The sequence below is a fragment of the Mya arenaria genome, chromosome 9 (genome assembly GCF_026914265.1).
Source record: "Mya arenaria isolate MELC-2E11 chromosome 9, ASM2691426v1".
Lineage (NCBI taxonomy): Eukaryota > Metazoa > Mollusca > Bivalvia > Myida > Myidae > Mya > Mya arenaria.
Window position 1 is genome coordinate 68,532,295 of NC_069130.1, and position 19,174 is coordinate 68,551,468.

Below are 19,174 nucleotides of genomic sequence, written 5' to 3' on the forward strand. Positions count from 1 at the left end.
AGGAATGGAAGTTGAGGTGTAAATATTTTGCAATGACGCCATTACTATGTTTGCAATGGCCATATGTTTATATATTGCTTCCGCCAATAAACTATGAACCTTATATAAACATCTTCTTGGAGCACTTTAGTCCATTTACTGCATCCACGTTTGAAAGTGATTTCAAGTGATTGATCTTTTTCCGCGTTTTCGTGACGTCATTTGATAAAAAGTTTCCGGTTAGAGTCGGGTCGTTCCAATTACAGAATGGGTAAGGAAGGATTACTGAAAGATTTTCTTAAATGAAATGAAGTAGTTTTAGCAACTCTTGAATGAAATAATGCACCATTGATTTAAATATAAGTAATGAATTGCGGGATTGATTTCATTATCGGAGATATGATCGCAATTAGGCTGGTCAACGTACGCGTGGAGTCCTTCGGACTCCACACACTTTGACCAGCCCAATTGCGTTCATACCCCGATATTAACATCAATCCCGCAATTCATTTATTAATTGAACGCACCCTTAAATGATATAATATATTACCATAACGGGATCTCACATGTATTCATGTATTGATAGGCGGTATTTATAGCCTTTCCTATTAGTTATGACGCAACATGACATAATTCATACAAATGTCACATCCATTATGGAAATTAAGTACTATTATGAGATGCTATGATGAAAGTGTAAGTAGTGTCACAACATGTAAATGTTCAGAATGTATGGACGAAAAACACACACCATATTTTAACAACTGGTATAAACTAAAATTAAGTTCTAGCAAGATATAAATAAGTAACCATGTCAAAAGATTGCTACTAAGATGTATTTGTTTTTAAAAGACAAAAACATTCTTAACTGGATATTATATTTATATTGATTAAAATATAAATTATATAAGAAATCTGATATGGTTATATTTTTCTTCAGTCTGCTTACTGTTGATGGGTTTATTTTTTAAAAAAGACAGGCAGCCACACAATTTGGTACAAATAAAAAAAGCATATATATATATACATACTTGAAGATGTCAATAGTCAGGCAATATTGTAGAAAATAGATATACAGATGTACACGATATAGACATTTAATAATTTATCTGGTGCAATTAACATTATACAATAATAATTTCTGTGAAAGATTGGTGTTGAGGACTGAAGTAAAGTTGGTATACAGTGATGTGTAGCAGAAAAAGTCGCCCTCTATTTCAACAACATAAATCTATATTCTGATAAATTAACCTTTAAATTAAGTCTTCGTGATTTTCGAAAATATAATACGAAAAGATATTAAGGAGAATTGAGATGTCTCAGTTATTGCTACTTTCAATGTTCATTCTTCATCAAATCGGGTCTTATCTTTTTATAATGCGAATCCCGTTGTTCCTTCGAAGGATCTGTCTGGCAAAATTTATCAAATTAAATCCAATGTTTTGTAAAGCTCGCCATGGGTTTTGTGAGAGAAACGTGCTAGAAGTACCAATAATGTGCCAAAACGTTTCACTCATTTGCCTTTAATGTATTTCCAGAATGTGTTGTACTTTCCTCATCAAATATTTATAATTTCATTAAATATTGTCGATCGACGCGCCTATTTCTAACTCGAAATTGCAAAGATGTAGTGAAATGATATTCATGTAATTTTCCAAGTGCACTGTTGTGTATTGTAAATGTCAATGTTGTTTTAAAAGCGATTTGTCATAGCTAGCAAGAAAACAATCGTCGCATGATTGATGACTGTAACATAATATCTCGCTTGTCTTGATGTAATAAGAGCGGGACTGTTATAAACTCGTACAACTCTTGTATAAGATTATATTTAGAAATATGCCATGAAATTACCAAGCAGATGTATTTTACTCCTAAATGTTTACATATTAGTGGATGTAAACAGTGCACACAATTTATTTCTCACCATGATTGCAGAGTCAACTGTTTAGCTTCTCAAAAGCAGTTCATGGAAACTAGTTTAATTAGGCCTTAATTTGAAATTCATATTTGCAGGATGGTAATGTCTTATGTTAATTACGCCTATCAATGAATGCTGTGAAGATTTCAACGACTCCTATTTCAAGATGTAAAGCATTGTTCAGTGTTTAGGCTATTTTTATAAGACTTATTAGACGTTTGAGTATTGATAGTGATGTCGATAACGAATTTGCGTGCGAAAACATTTTCAAAAAACAATGAAAATATAGCAAAAGTTAAACTTAATTTAGTATCATAAAAATACATATGCTGAATCTTATTAAATACACATTGACAGTGGAATGACTGTTTGATGCATGTTATTTACTTAATCTTTAAGCCCTGCGTTAGTTTTTACCTCCTTTTTTTCTGCAAGTGTCAAGGCGGTTACTCAACTATTAATGATCGTTTGTTTGACATCAATTATGTTATGTATTTCTTGTCATGTGACAATGTGTCTGTGTTGTGTTTGTTCAACCCTGACATCTCCCTATGTTTCTCGTAACATGTTTTCAGTTACATTGGAGGCAACTAGGCATGTCTCAATCTTTTAACTAACATGCAATGTTGACATTGTCCTAGCGATTTAGTAACTGTGGTCAAATGTATTAATCATGTCAAAGAAATCAGTTGTAATAGTCAACCAAAGGGACTGTCAAAACGTAAGCATTTAGAAAACCTTTATATACTCCGTTCATTTGTAGTAAAATGGAGTTGCCGTGATCAAAACAACCTGACATTTATTAACACTAAATGTCATTAAATTGGCACATTATCTTTTCATTTACCTTTTATCTCTTTCAGTACTATGAAATTGACGCTGCCATGAACGTCTCGTATGACGTGGGTTACGTCGACAACAGAACAGAGCTGGGACGTTTGGGTCAGTTCTATCAGGCGTACGCTGGTATCCATGGTTACGCCAGCATCTGTGTGTGTCTCTTTGGAATAGTCACAAATCTGTTCAACGTCTCGGGTGAGTTTATATTTTTATGTGAAAAAACAACAGAAACAAGCTTAATAGCCAAAAGTTTAAACATAAACCCCGTTTAATGGTTCGGGGTAAACGCCAAAGACATAGAACACAAACAAATCACAAACCAAAAACATGGAACAACAGGTCATAGCACTACTTGTAACCCATCATTGTTCAGTCATATTACTAGACTCTATAAGACGCATTGAAGTTCATCGAATGAGCCGACGAAAAATTGTATTTACCCAAATGACTTTCACGCTTTAAAGCTTAACTAAGTATATAATCAATAGAATGAATTTGTAGAACAGTTTCGCCTTAACACGACACTGTGTTGAATTGGTGAAGAGTTAGTGTGGTGTCTAAGTTATATAGTGAGTATTTGTTCTGTAAAATGTCTTCTGCGAAAAGTGATTACGTTTACAGACTCCAATACAGCTTTAGTTCCATTAGGCCATGTATTTAATAACATCACAGTGGCATTATTTACAAACCAATGTCTGAGAAATGGATGATTTCTTTTCGAATGTTTGAAGCTCTATTGAATTGCGTCACTCAAATTTCTTCAGTATTACTTTCCTGCAAATTCAATTATAATTTCGTCCAAGACTGTTTGATAAGCTGTCGCTCATTCGCTTGAGATTTTAGAACTGATTGAAATATAGGATAAGAAATACAATATATTTTTTTTAAACGTCTTTGAGTTGGCAGAGTAACCTTTTATTATAGGAATAACTCTGCGGTAAGAACAACTAAATACAAATAAACTCTGGAATGTGACCTTGTAAAGCTCAATGCCTTTAATTGAACATGCATATCCTATTTACAGCTGCAAACTATTAATTGAACCATTTAGGTTGGAACATATATGTCACACTCAGCCAACTTGAGTTATAATGGAGTAAAACTAACATATTAGTTTTTAGCGAAATGATGTTCCTTGTAAGCAGTCAACCATGAAAGTTACAAAATAATGTTACAGAAGATACCGCTGAATCATAAATATTATAATATTTTCTTCAACACTTTTCCTAGATTCATATTATGTCGAAAATGAGATTTTCTCTTTGTAACTGTAATATGAGTTATACTAAAGAAAGCTTACTTTTCAATTAAACGGGGCTTTACCTGGTAGTTTTGATTTTGTGAGTTTAGTTGGAATAAACTCTACAAGTATATTTTGGGCACTAATAATTTTTTTGTACCGATGACCTGACTTCAAAATTATTTCATAACGGCGTTAAAAGATGTGCTAGTTAAGAGAAAGTATTAAAAAATTGCGAAAATTTGTAAGACATAGCTTGTTCCAAAAGAAATGATGCTATTATTTTCGACAAATCATTGTATTTGACTATGTTCATAAAGGTGATTTTGTTGGTGATCTTACTTTATTCAATATTGGCACCACTGACATTATTGAATGTTAAACACATAATTTCTCTTTCATTTTCGTTATCACTCATAATAACGATAATAATCATGAAAATATTAGGTTTGTATTGGTTACGATCTTTTGTTTATTCCAATAAGGAATTTAGGAGAAAGATTATGGCAATCTTGGGAACGTAATTTAAAATAAATGGGTAGGACTTTTTTGTGTTTGGTTCAACTTAAAATGAGGAATGAGAAACGTAATATTATCCAACACTGACAAGCTGACATTTGCATTTTCTTATTTGAGACATGGAAAGGAAATTACCGTGAATAGACCCTGTCTTGTTGATTACATGTTGAAAGTGAATTATTGAAGACCAGACTTATTTTATCCGATTTCATAACACAAACATGAAATAAACAAAATGATTTCGAATACCTTACTTCTTTAAAGCAGTCATTGCTTTATACCAAAGTGTTTTAGTAAGTAATTGAACTACCATTATAAAGCCATATATGCCTTAAAGTACTTCTGTGCTTTGTTTATTGAGACTGCCAATTTCTATTCTAGTTCTGACCCAAAGGCCTATGAGGACACCCGTGAATGAGCTGCTCACATGGCTTGCTGTGTCTGACGTTATGACCATGGTTTCATACATTCCATTTGCCACACATTTCTACATCAGCTATCCAAGCACAGGGGGTCGCCTTCCAGAGCGTAACAGTCGCGCATGGATGACTTTCCTCGTTGCTCATGTGAATCTTACTTCAACGACTCATACTATATCGATCTGGATGTGCGTCACTCTCGCTATTGTCCGCTACTTGCACATAACTAGTCCCACAAAAACAAACATTTTTAGAGTTCGTCGTATACGACAGACACGTATCATGACAGCTCTGGTGTACATTTCATCAACGGTTGTGCTTATTCCGAACTACTTGAGCAACGAACTTCATAAACGTAGTTATAAAAACCAAACGGTTTACTATTTAGCAGACTTGGGACTTGGGCGACCGGGAACAGAAACTACTGTGTTGATAAACGTGTGGTTGTACGCAATGGTTGCAAAATTAGTTCCATGCCTGTTGATGTCAATATTCAGTGGTCTGCTCATATATAACATTCATGTTAAAGTCCGACATAGACGAAAAGTGCTCCAAATTTCTGGAAACAGTAGTATACGCTTGAGTGAACATTCTCGAACGACAAAAATGTTGATTGCGGTCATAACGCTATTTATTGTAACGGAACTGCCGCAAGGAATACTTATAGTTTGTAGCGCGACGATACATAACTTCTTTGATCGCGTGTATCAATCACTTGGTGACGTCATGGATATAGTAGCGTTAGTAAACAACTCTATTAATTTTGTTTTGTACTGCTCAATGAGCGCAAAATTCCGTCAGACGTTCGTGAAACTGTATTGTGGCCGATTTAAACGACAGCATACCACTGTGCCAGATAGCATTCCATTGCCCGAAAAAAGACTCCATCATATTGATTCAGAAAGCAACATTGCGATGTTGCTGCCAAAATAAACATTATCCATGTATTTATTTATTATTGTTTGTTGTGCGGCTGCGCAATTCTATTATATCTGTAAGTATGTCCGTCATCAATATTTGTGTTATGACAGATGTTTATTTTGTTTTTAATAAAAGTTGAGTGATCATGAGTAGAATATATTATTCGCTGATTTATAGCAGGAACAAGTATTCATACATGAACTGAACGTCATTTTTTCAGTTACAAGTTGTTATACATGACGTAATGTAGTCAGAAGGAAACGTTAAATGTTGGGTACCGTCCAGTAAAGTTTTCAAGTAATATGGTTTCTATCTGACTTAACCATCAACTCCTAGTTGATGTTTGTACATAGCAATGGTTTATATACAATATACATGTGGAACTCCAATTCGCTGTAGAAATAGAGTGGAGATGAATGGACAATCATCTCAAACATACGTTATATGTTATATCTATTTGTTGAAAAATTATGTAATTCCATTAAGATATAGAAATAAAATACATGTACATATATTTCTCAAATGTACTCTCCTTTAAACATCTTCTTGTTTGCCGCTGCGTACTTCTGATCATGTGACTTGTAAACCCCGTCTTACAGCCCGTGTAAGATAAATAAGGCACGTTAATCATAACGTCACTATCAGACTATTTTTAAATTTTGCGAGCTTCTAATATTGTTATTTTAAAGTCATATTCGTATTTAAATTGATACATAAAATGTATAACAAACATTAATTTTGAGTGATAAACTTTTACCTACTTACTAAATAATTCATTTTCGAAAATGTTTAATACAGATAACAATATTGTAACCGTGTGTTTATAGCTGCAAACGCACACACTTTAAATGACTGGTGGGTCCTAAACAATTAACTATGATCAACTATCGTCTCGTTCACTTATTTCTCAGCCTGTACTTCTATTTCACCCTTTAATGTTGAACATTGGGGCCGAACCTTTAGTAAGTAATATAATTAACTTATTTGCCTTTTTATACTATCATACATTTATTAAATCACAATTTCTTGTTTAAAAGTAACATTAGACTGTATCTTTCCTGAATTTCTAAAATTTGTATACAAATGTTGTAAGTTACTTTATTTTAGCAATAACAGTTCCTATCTGGATTTTCATTTCACATGTACATAAATAAGGAAGTTTAGGCTTCGAAAAAGTTTTAATAAGCTTTAAAAAAAAGCCTCCAAGTATTCATACTTTCGCCATGAACAAATTATATTACAAAACCTTATATTTTTAAGTTACTCATGATATCGTTTCTTAATAAACAGTTTTTACTTATTCGCATTTTACTCGCAACAAACTTATTAGAAATCTTACAAATTCACAATTAACTGCAGCATCATATATTTGCGGTTTTAAAAATATGTTCATCTTTCAGAATAAGAACATAATATAGTATATTATTATATAAAATAAAGCAATAAACATTATCAAACAGCTAGAGACACGCGAGACAAACTATTGCACAAAATTACGTACAAACAACGACACGAAACGTCACAAGAAAAACAAAAACGAGCAGCATGAGACAAACTAGATGCAAACAACGAGAGACCAACAAGGTCATAAGATAACAACCGTAAAACGACAGACATACAATGTCACAAAACAACAGCATAACAGGAGGAGAGATTCAGCGTTACAAGACAAGAGCCAAACATAAAAAGACACACAACGTCTAAAGACAACAGCTGAACAGCTGGAGACAAAACATCGTCACAAGACAAGAGCTGAACAAAAAGAGACAAACAACGTCATTAGAAAACAGCTGAAAAACAAGAGAAACATAATGTCGCACAACAGTCGAAACATCGAATACATCAAAATATGAACAGACAACAGCCGAACAACAAAAAAGTCAAGCAACGACACAATACAACAGGCTTAAAGCGAGACAAATACAATGTCACAAGACATGAGTCAACCAGCAAGAGACATACATTTTTATAAGACACAGCCGAACAACGAGAGACACACAGCGTCACAAAACAACAGTCGAATAGCGACACAACGTCAAACGGCATCAAGAGAACTAAGCATCACATTGAACTAAGCACTCACTTTGGACAAAATAGAATAAAATCTGAAATGCAACTCGTATTAACTAAGAACATTTACTTCAAGTAATTAACTTCGATCTCCAAACATCTCCAAGATACTCGTACACAGGCATCAACCCCCCCCCCCACCCAAGGAACAAAAAAAACACGATAGAAAACGATAGCAGAGAGACATCGTAGTCAGTCCCGGTTATCACAACTTAACAGGCCTCCAATCGCTCTAAGTTACGATTCAATCGTACACAGTCGTCCAACTGTTAAAATGAAGGATACAATCATACACAGGCATCTACCTGTCTCAATACAATCGTGCACAGATATCCAACTCGTCCAATGAACGACATAAATGAACGCAGTCATCAAACTGCTAAAAGAACATTCATAAACGCACACTTAACTTCGCCAAGGTACGATGCAATCATCCACAGTCCTCAAACTGCTACAATGTACGATACAATCGTAAACTGACATCTAACCCCTCCAATATGCGACACATATAAGACATAGTCATGACACTGCTACAATATACGAAACAATCGTATAAAGTCATCAAATCGCCCCAAGGTGCGATGCAATCGCAAGCAAATATTCCAGTCTACCAATGAATAAGGCAACTAAATAAGACTGCTACAAGGTACGATATAACACAGCCCAGAATTTGATGATTTGAATACAGACATCAGACAATTCAGAGGAACTACACTATCTTTCGCATATAAAAAAATGCTACAAGCAGTAACAAGATAGAACAGACATCCAACACCTACAACCGTTTACAGTCAACAATCTGCTACAATGTACGATGCAATTAAACATAGACATGCCGTATTAAACACCTTGTAGTTTGGAAATGGATTTGTATATGCGTTTTTCTTTTCTTCTTAAAGACGGAACAACAAAACACTTTAATAATGGTGAACAAATCATTATGGTAATGCTAATAAACTTCGGCCATGTATAATGAAATTGTTAAATTTAAAAAATATAGCACAACAAGTAACATAGTAAATACTTACTCTTTTGTTAGCAAAATGCATATTACGGCAAATATTGAACAGTTTTGCAATATCTCCCACATAAGAAGGTTAATTAATTTTGTGTGCATGTGATTTTAATCTGTTTCCGAAATATTTCAGTCAAATACAAAATGTAAAGGTTTTAGGACTGTCGCGAAGTAATATGTATATGTAATATATATCAACCAAATATGTAGCCTTTTAAATATTTACATTTTGTTGCCATTCTAGACCGTATATTTAAAGCTTATATGCTTTAATCATCGATCCAAATATTATTTGAGTGTTTCTAGACGACAAAATAAATGCCTAATTTATGTATTATAGTTGGTATAGGGAAACATTGTCACAGGGAAATAATATGCTTTGATAGAAAGTAAATATAAAATGGTTGAAATCTTGCATGATAGGATGACTACCATACACCCGTTTCTCGGGAATAACTATGTATTTATGCAATAGATGCAGTATTAAAATAAATTCTACATTGTGTGGTGTTATCTTTGTCAAATGTCGAAACATCATGTCGATAGTGTCTCTTCCTGTTTAGCCAATATCTGCGTACGTCACCTAAGGTATTAAAACATATCTAAAATACAATCCTTGCTTGCACGTCCTCAAAGTATCATTAAAGATCTCTGCATTTGCATGTCGATACGAATGTACCTGCTAGACAAGCGGCTGGAGACAACGCTAAAGGCAAAACTTGTACCTGAGCAGTTATATTGCAGAGAAAATTAATAGCATTCACAATCAACGCCGATATCAATTTGCTTTAATACAAATTCGCAACGGGAGTAACACGTCGTCGCCACCACTTTTGTCACAATTAATTGGTTTGGGTGTGAAGACCGACGTAACCTTTTGACGCTTTGAATGTCTCATACTGTAATCAAATCATTGTTGATTAAGTACATCGTGATGTTATACAAATCAGGAACAAATATTAATGGTTTCCAGTTGAATCTACATCTAATGACGTTCTGTTAATATTTTTGTCGCATCGAAATTAAGTAGCTTGCTAAAGTCCGCGTATCTATGTAGGGAAAATCGATCAGTTGCTTATGACGTAATGTGCCTTTTAACGTTTAGGACAATAAACAATTGAAAATATTGAAAATCAATAAAATGTTGTTCAAAGTGTGTCTCATATTACTGTTTTCTTGCCATTTTGAGTTGATTGGGTAGTTTCGACCATCTAACGAGTATAGTATTTACGGATACAATATCAATCAGTTTATTATGAATATTATTAATATTTATTTTTTATTCAGTGTTAAAATTCATTAATGCATTTATTACAGATTCATTGTACGATCACACATTATGGCTTTTTGCAATTTATTTATAATTCAATCGACCAAATATAATTTGTTTTGCAATATACGCGCATATTTTGTGTGTTTTTAACTTGAAATGAATGTTTTTACAATTATATTTATTTTAGAATGAATGTTTGACTAAGAGTGCACTGAATCTCGCACTGCAGTATTTCTGTTTCAGTCTTTTTACAGATATACAGATCATGTATATATGGTTAGAAGTGCATTAGCATAACGGCAATATCCCGTAAATGTTGTTATAAACAAACATCAATTAGCAATCATAAATAGGTAGTTTTACACAGAAAGGTGAAAATAATGTGTGGATACATTCGCACCATCACAGTACTTTGCACAGACTGCCTTTGCTTGGACCTTAATGTGTTGTACGACAAATGCTTATGTTAATACTGTTTTTGTCGACGTATTGGAGAGCATTAAGTTAAGGCGCAGAGCAATATACAATGCAATACAATAGTAGTTTATTTCGCATAAAAAATACAAAGTTAAACAAACAGGATGGTAGTAAAAGTCTAACATTTTCAGAGGAAAATAAAGTGTGGCATTTACATTTAGCATGTATAAGATTCAATGCATTTTAGAAAGTAAAATAAGCAAAAGTTTGTACAAATACCCAAGCCATCTACAATAATTAGACTTAAATTATTTCATACGTAAATCTCTATATGCTGGACATACTAATAAAAACTGATACTCTGATTCTATAACTTGCATATTACAATACACACACTCTTTGTTCTTCAGGGGTATTATTGTATCTCCCTGTTTCAATGGCCAAATTATGAGCAGACACCCTGAATTTCGTTAAGGAGATTCTATATTTTAAAATATTAATGTTATCAAAGTATGGTTCTAATGTAAACTCGTGTTTATACAGAAATACGACCTTAATTTTCGAGAATTGTTGATATCTGAGCATCAATGTTGGTAATACATGTCTAGTAAACATTGTTTTATAACAAGAAATGGAATATCATCATAAAATCTGTTTGTCAATATATATTATTATCTATGTTATTGTAACGTTGTTCTAATTTGATGTGCCCAGTTTGTGCCATTGTATGTAATATTTTGATTTGCATCACATTCAAGCATAATATAAAACTTTCTCAAGATGCTATTTTCGTTGCATTTCAATATCTTCATCCAATATTTAATCATTCTAATTTTTCTATAAACAATTTCTTCCAAATTCCCCATATAGTGCGGAAAGATTAGTCGACTTTTTTACACCAATAATTCGTCTCAAAAATTTAGTATCTATAAGTTCAAGGTCCTTGCACACACATGTTCCGAATATCTCACAACACAAACGTAGGATATATAATACAAGTGTATCAAACAGTTTTATTTTTTTGTAAAACTGGCAATTTAACCTTGTTAAAAATCGAAAACAATTTGTTCTAAGCAACAGAACCATGGTGAGCTACAGGTTTTTGGCTTCTAATGCAGGAGCCATTTTTGAAAAGGTAAATCCCCAAATATTTAAACGAATTAACTACCTCTAGTTTTGTGCGATGAAGATAGAAATCCTTCACTGTTTTGCGTCCCTTTTCAAAAATCATTACCTTGGTTTTAGACGTATTAATTTTTAACTTACAAATATTGCAAAATAGTTTTATACCATTCAACAATAGCTGTAAAGATGATGAAGATTTTGCAAACAAACAGCTTGATCATCAGCATATAACAGTAGAAATAGTTTTCATTCACCTATAGAGAAAATGTTGTCTATATTGGCATCAATATTGTCTATTAAATCTTTCACGAACATCATAAATAACAATGGAGAACTAGGGTCCCCTTGTTTCAGGCCTATATGCGAGTCGAAGAACTGAGAGTATTGTCCTTTAACCATTTTACAATGAATGTTTTGTGACAGTAACTTTTGCCAAAGGAAATGTCTATCAATTTTGTCAAAACAACGCTCGTAATCGATAAACACACAATATAGTTTTTCTCCGTGATTAAGCACCTTATTTGTCATTGCATTCAGAATAAATTTGCAGTCTATAATAGATTTATTCCTTTGAAAGCCAATAGTCCAGCACATATTGTATCGTAGTCTTTCGTCCATTTAGTAAGTCGTTTTAGTATGAAGCTTTTTTGCATATATATATTAGTAGTATTTGTGAGTAAATTTTGCTTGATATATTTATTAAGGTTATACCTCTATAGTTTTGGAATAATTTTGGGTATCCCTTTTTGAATATTGGTGTATTAATTACCTCTCACCATGACAAAGGGTGGGTTTCCTGAGTTATAATCTTTGTTATATATGCGTAAAAGAATCGGTGAAATGATGTCAAGTGAAGCTTTAAATATTTCTGCAAGTGAATTGTCCAAACCGGAGGCTTTATTATAAATTTTGATGATACTGCAATTCATAGCTCTTCTATATAGTCCTTCTACTTTTTGAAGAATGTCAAAGGTAGTTATCATAATTAATGTATGGAATTACTTGTTTTCCAATGAGAATACAGCAGATTTCTGTGTCACATATTCTTGTTCATTGCGACATTCTTCCACAATCTGCTCCTCGCAATATATGTCTCAAAAACGATGAATAAAAATCCAATCATTTATACACATACGTTTGAATAGTGTTTCAATATTGAGAAAATGCAGCAAAGAGTGTACAGCTTATCGTGCGGAATTTATTAAAAATGCTAGATCTAATTGTCATTATTGAATAATTTACTGATTTTCTATTATTTTATTCTGATTTTTAATATAACGTTTCTTTACATTTTTGCCATGATTGCGATTAAATGTTTGAAACAAAAACTCATACGCAGCCTATACGAGTGCTAATAATAATGAATGTTTTTAAGTGAGATATTTCACTAATTAATAATTAATTAACTAATAATTAAGATAATGACTAAGTTATTGGAAACAAAAAACGAAATCGAGTTTAGTTTTTGTGCTAGTCGTGAATTGTGAAGTAATAGTGCGACATAAACTTTGGAATAAACCAAGGAAAATCTGAATAGCACTTGATTATCGTTTATCCAAGAAAAGGTTCATATACCAGAATTATCGTATAGCGTTTTGCCAATTTATTTGGTCAACTGTTCGCAACAGGCAATCATAAGATTGATAACAAAATTAAACTACTTCATAAAGACAATTATTACTATACGAATATACCCATAGTGATAGGACAGTTGGAGAAAACATATATCAACATATTTAATTAATATAATACTCTGCCAACTGTATATATAGAATAACATAAAATCAATATTTAAAGTACTCCTCATTTAGAGGAATTTTTATTCGTAGCATAAATTGCCTTTGAGGTATTGAATTTAAATATAATTTACAAATACATCTTATTGAGAAAAAACGCATACATTAATGAGATATTGACTTCAACTAAACAAAAGAAACATTATTTTGTTTTTGGTCAAATTAAATTTGTACTATGGTTTAAAAAGCTAAGAAAATAATGCATTTATTCTTTTTTTACATATGTTACAGTTCTTATTTGTGTATAGTAGGGTCATTTCCTTAAAGGCGTATGAAGTTGTATAAGTCGTGTATAACAGTTTGAATATCAATTCAGTTTGCTATACTTGTACATATTTTAATATAACTGTCACGAAACATGGTACAATATACCCAAACTTGCCACAAGTACACAGGTGGTGTTTGATTGTCTTCAAGAATTAATCAATTGTACACCATGATATATGTATGTTAAATGAATAATCCATAGTCAGGCAACACAGTAGACATACCATTTACATATGATATAGACATTTAAAAAAATATGCAATGCGGCAATAAACCTGAAAAAAATATTACAATTTTGTATAATTGGTGAAAAGGACTTGATTAAGTATGGCATAAATTGCGTTGCAGATAAAGTCGCCATACTTTATACTTTTCTAAATAAAATATGTTAAAATGATTCTTGATAAAAGAGTACCACTCACACAAGTGTTAGGGGAAATGGCAATGTCTCATTTATGCTTACTTTTTGTATACAGTTTTAATCAAAACGGGTTCTCTCTTTTCAGACTGCGGGCCACTTTGTACTGCCTAAGAATCTCTCTGCTAAAATATATAAGGTTACAACTAATGTAATATCGCCATGCCTATTGTGAGAAAGCGCCATTTTTTTCCTGAACGTGTTGTACTTTCCTGGATAACAAAAGCTCGTCAAATATTTACATTTTCAGTAAATATTGTCGATTGACGGGCCTATTTCTTAAACAAACTTGCAGTGATGTATTTGAATATTATCCATAACTCTTTCTAAGTGCATGGTTGTAAACTTTAAAGGTCACTGTTGTTTTGCAAGTGATTAGTCAAGTCTAACAAGAAAGCAATCGTGCCATGATTGAGAACTGAAATTTGATATCTGGCTTGTATTGAAGTATAAAGAACGAGAATGTTCAGAACTCGTACAGCCCAAAACATATAATAAGGTCATATATGACATGAATATACGATAGAAAACATATATTCTTGAAATTGAGCTCAAATGTTAACATTTATTTTAATGTAGACAGTGCAAATCGTATATTTATCTATGTTACTACTCAAAGCAGTTTGTGGCCACTAGTAGAATTTTGTCTGAACTAGAATTTCATCCCTGTATAGTGATTATGTGTTATGTTAAATTTTGATTAGCACGGAAACCTTTTTGAAAGGGCTATGCATTAATACGGTTTAAAGTGAGACTGAACAGACGTTTCAGGAATGCCTTTGGTCTTTATATGGAATAAGCATACACCATACTTATGCTATTGCTATTTCTATTTGTGCTCAGTTGGCACACATTTCCGAAGATCAATTAAAACATTGTTAAACCTTTACCTAATTTAGTATTATAAAATGGCATGGTCCTGAATGCTACATACACATTGAAAGTAAAATGAATGTGTCTTCTTCCTCGAACTAAAACTTATACTACTGTTTTTGAATGTTGTAAGGGCCCATGGGGATGGCCCCGACCCCATGGTCCCTATTACGGGACAAATAAAAAGGGTCCTCAAGATCTCAAAAAGAAAAAAAAAACCTGAGAGTTCTTAATTTTCGCAGGCAATGTAAAGGTAACCGAAACAAATAACGATCGTTTGACATTTGTGTTATATATTTATACTTGCCGTGTGACGTTGTTTGTCTCTCGTTTTGTGTTTATTTCAACCAAATCTGTGTCCCTTTTAACAGGAACTCGGTTACATTGGAAGCTACTAGGATTGTCCCATGTTTTATTAAACAGCATTTAAATGTTATTCATTGTAAGGTAAAAGTAACAATAGCCATATCTATGCATACAACTTGTTAAAGAAATCGGTTGTACTTCTAGCATATTATATTGAAAAAACAATATACGAAACATTTAAAAATCGTTCGTTTATTTTTGGTAATATTGGGTTTCCTTAACCAAAAGTTATACACTTATTATAAGTATTGGACATTATGCAAAATTTAATGCAATTATGTTGCAAACAAATTTCATTTATCTTTTGCCTCCTTTCATAACTATGAATTTGATAATTGACAAGGACGTCACATATAACGTGGGTTACGTCGACAAAGGAATTGAGCTGGTAAGTTACGGTCAATTATATCAGGCCCACGCTAGTAGATATGGATACTTCAGCCCCATGTGTTTGTCTATTTGAGGTAGTTTCAAATATGTACAACGTCTCGAAGGATATTTTTTTATTTTCATTTATTCGAAACATTTTTTTTTTAATTCAGCTTTAAATGTGTAGCTTCGTTTCTTATGACCCCCTTTTGCTTGGCACTTATTTAAACATTACAAATTGTATTTATATGAAGAGTAGGTGTGTTGATTTCCGTAACATTTGCCGTAAGACTATAAAATAAATTGGTAGATATCTTATGCGCATGTATAACAATACCATACTATTTTTCAATATGGAGATACCATAAGTAAACAGTCATAAAACAAAACATGAACATAAAGGAAGATAGTTACCCTGTATGTACAGAATTAATCTCAAAAACATGGTTTCTGCCGACCAGATGTGCTTGCAGTGTTGTGGTTGAATGAATTCATTTTCGTCTTGTCATTTTGTATATCTATGATCCGACAATATCGAGACGTTTCAGAATATCAGGTATAAGCGTTGCTCTTCACAGACGCGGTTTTATATATTGTTAATTCTGAAATCAAGACTGACATTAACAGATTCCGATTTGAAATGAACGATTTTGTTGATTTTACTATACTAACAATGTCAGATTGAGGAGAGGATGTGTATGTGTTGAGTGATGTGGAATGAACCAAACATTCGAAGTTGATTAATTAGTATAATCACGCAAAAGTAGCAGGAGAAAATTAAATATATAATGGCTAGTTTTATGATGTTAATTTGATACCTCCATGAAGCCTTCAAAAGCCTTCATTTAGTCCAACTGTACCCATTGTACCCACATTTTTCAAATTAAAACACTATCCAAAGAGAGTGGTTGATTTAAAAAAAAATGAAAAATTCCCCATCTTCGAAACCACACATGAAGTGTGAATCATTCTTCTGAAATAATAAACAACAAAACCGATACTGAACCAAAACTGGTCACAACTGAACGATATATGTAGGTTAATCTGTATGTCATAGATTTTTTTTTTTTTGATCATACCTGACAATAGATTAATTATGGATTTCTTCAAATGGTCAATATGTCAACATTGAGTGACGTGCACACCGTTTTACATTTTATAAGGCTTGCTCAAAAACAGGCATTCATCTTCAGGTTCATCAGCCAGAGAAGAAATGTCTTTACCAGACGATGTTTTATATAAAGTGTTTTTTTCTGTAAAATGTCGTCTGCGAAAAGTGATTACATTTTTGGTTTCAATGCAAACTTCCAGTAGATCAGATCACTGTGACTTTATTAACAAAAAATCGTCTGAGAAATAGATTACTATAATCAAAAGTATAAAGCTCTATTAAATTGCGTCAGTCACACTTTCTTTAGTATTTCCCTCCTAGAAATAAAATTGCAATTTCGACTACGACGGATCAGCTGTCGTTTTCTTAATTGTGAACACAAAAAGAGACGTTTGGACTGTTTATAATTAAACGTGTTGAATGTATTTTTCGATCGAGATATTTACGACTGATTCGAATATGATTCGAGGTGAATAACGATTAAAAATTAAAAAAAAACTATTTTGCGTTGTCAAATTGGTTTAACCTTCAGTAAGCAATTATTTTGTGAATATGAATAACTGTTGCGGTAAATGCAATTAAAATTCAAATACACCCTGGTACGTATACTTGTAGAGCTGAATGATCCAAACTTATACGTGGATTTTCTAGTGACATTTGCAAAATACCACCTGAATCCTTATAACAACATGACATTGTCAGCAATGATGATGAGGAAAGAACAACATTTTCATCTTCTGCAAAGTGTTTTCCTTTATGAGCAGAAAATTTTGAATGTTTTGAAACAATTTTGAAATAACAAAACAATCCGCTTTATAAAGTAAAATCACGAGAACTTTTTCTTCAACCTTTTTGCGCAGAAACTTATCGATTGCTTCCAGGTATCTTAAAAATGACTTAAAACAGGGGTTGTTTTCGATTATTGAATACTATTTACCTAGTAGTTTTCATCGTTTTTATAAATAGTCGGTAAAACTCTACATATAGTTATTTGGCATTATGAATTGCTTATACCAGTTACCTGATTTCAAAATGACGTACTAGGGGCATTTATCTTAGGTCGAGCTATATACGATGTTATAAAAATATAAAATCGAGTCTTTGATAATCATTTATCGGACAAAGCTTGTACAAAATGTAATGATCACTTACTTTTTGCGATAATTTTCTGTACCTGACATTTTCCACATAATACGTAATTATTGTCGGTGACTTCTATTTATTCAATATTGGCACTTTTTGCATTATCCAATTATAAACGCATGTTTTCGCGATTATTTGTTATCTTAACTATATCATAATTCTTCATCATGCTCATATGCATACATTACGTTTGTATTGGTAATACGTTATACCATTGAGGCACTTGGGACTTTTGGAGCAATAAAGGTCGGATGGTTAGGTCTTCTTCATGTTATGAAAACACTTCTATATGAAAAATATATTAATAGTTTGTTGTTCGACGATACCTTACTTTTGGCATCGCGCGTATCAATCACTTGGTGAAAACAACTCATTAATGTTGTTCTCTACCGGCCAATAAGCGAGCGCAAAATTCCGTCAAACATTTGTGAAACTTGTGTTGTGAACTGTGCATGATAGCATTCTATTTCCCGAAAAAGCTCTATCATATTAGTTCAGAAAACAACATTGCGATGTTGCTGTCGAATTGAACACTATCAATATATTATGTGTTCAATTGTTGTTATCGTGTGCGCCTATTCAAGTGTATTATTCCCGTTCATATGTCCGTCATCAATGTCAATATATTATATTTATCAATAAAAGTTTGGTCGAAGGTATCTGTATATTCTCCGCCATAGGGACTATAATTTGATGATGGAGAGCAGGTACAATCGTTTATTAAAAAACTAAACGTCAATTTCAGATATAATATGTTCTCCAAGACATGGAAAAAGCGGGTTACATCCTGTTTTCGCTCAACATCCTTCGTGGAATTATAGGATGTGTTCATAAACAAGTTTATTACGTCTGTATACAATATGCAGATTTTAGATGAATATTTGTATTGTGTCTCACTCAATATGGTCCTTTAGGTCAATATAACTTCGACGAATCCGTTGTGAGAATATGTTGCTTACATTGAATCTGCAGTTTACATTCTAATGGCATACATACATTGCACTAATGTGATACTGGAATTGGCTATAGATTATCACAATGAGGATGCGCAAAAAAACCCTCAAAATTAAGTCCTAAACAAAATCAACACTATCA

The 19,174-nt window shown here is 32.7% G+C and overlaps 1 pseudogene; it reads left to right on the forward strand.

Moving 5' to 3' along the window:
- LOC128203496 (G-protein coupled receptor dmsr-1-like) overlaps positions 1-5,735 on the forward strand; it is a 31,025-nt pseudogene extending 25,290 nt beyond the window's left edge.
- Positions 5,736-19,174: the final 13,439 nt, after the last annotated feature.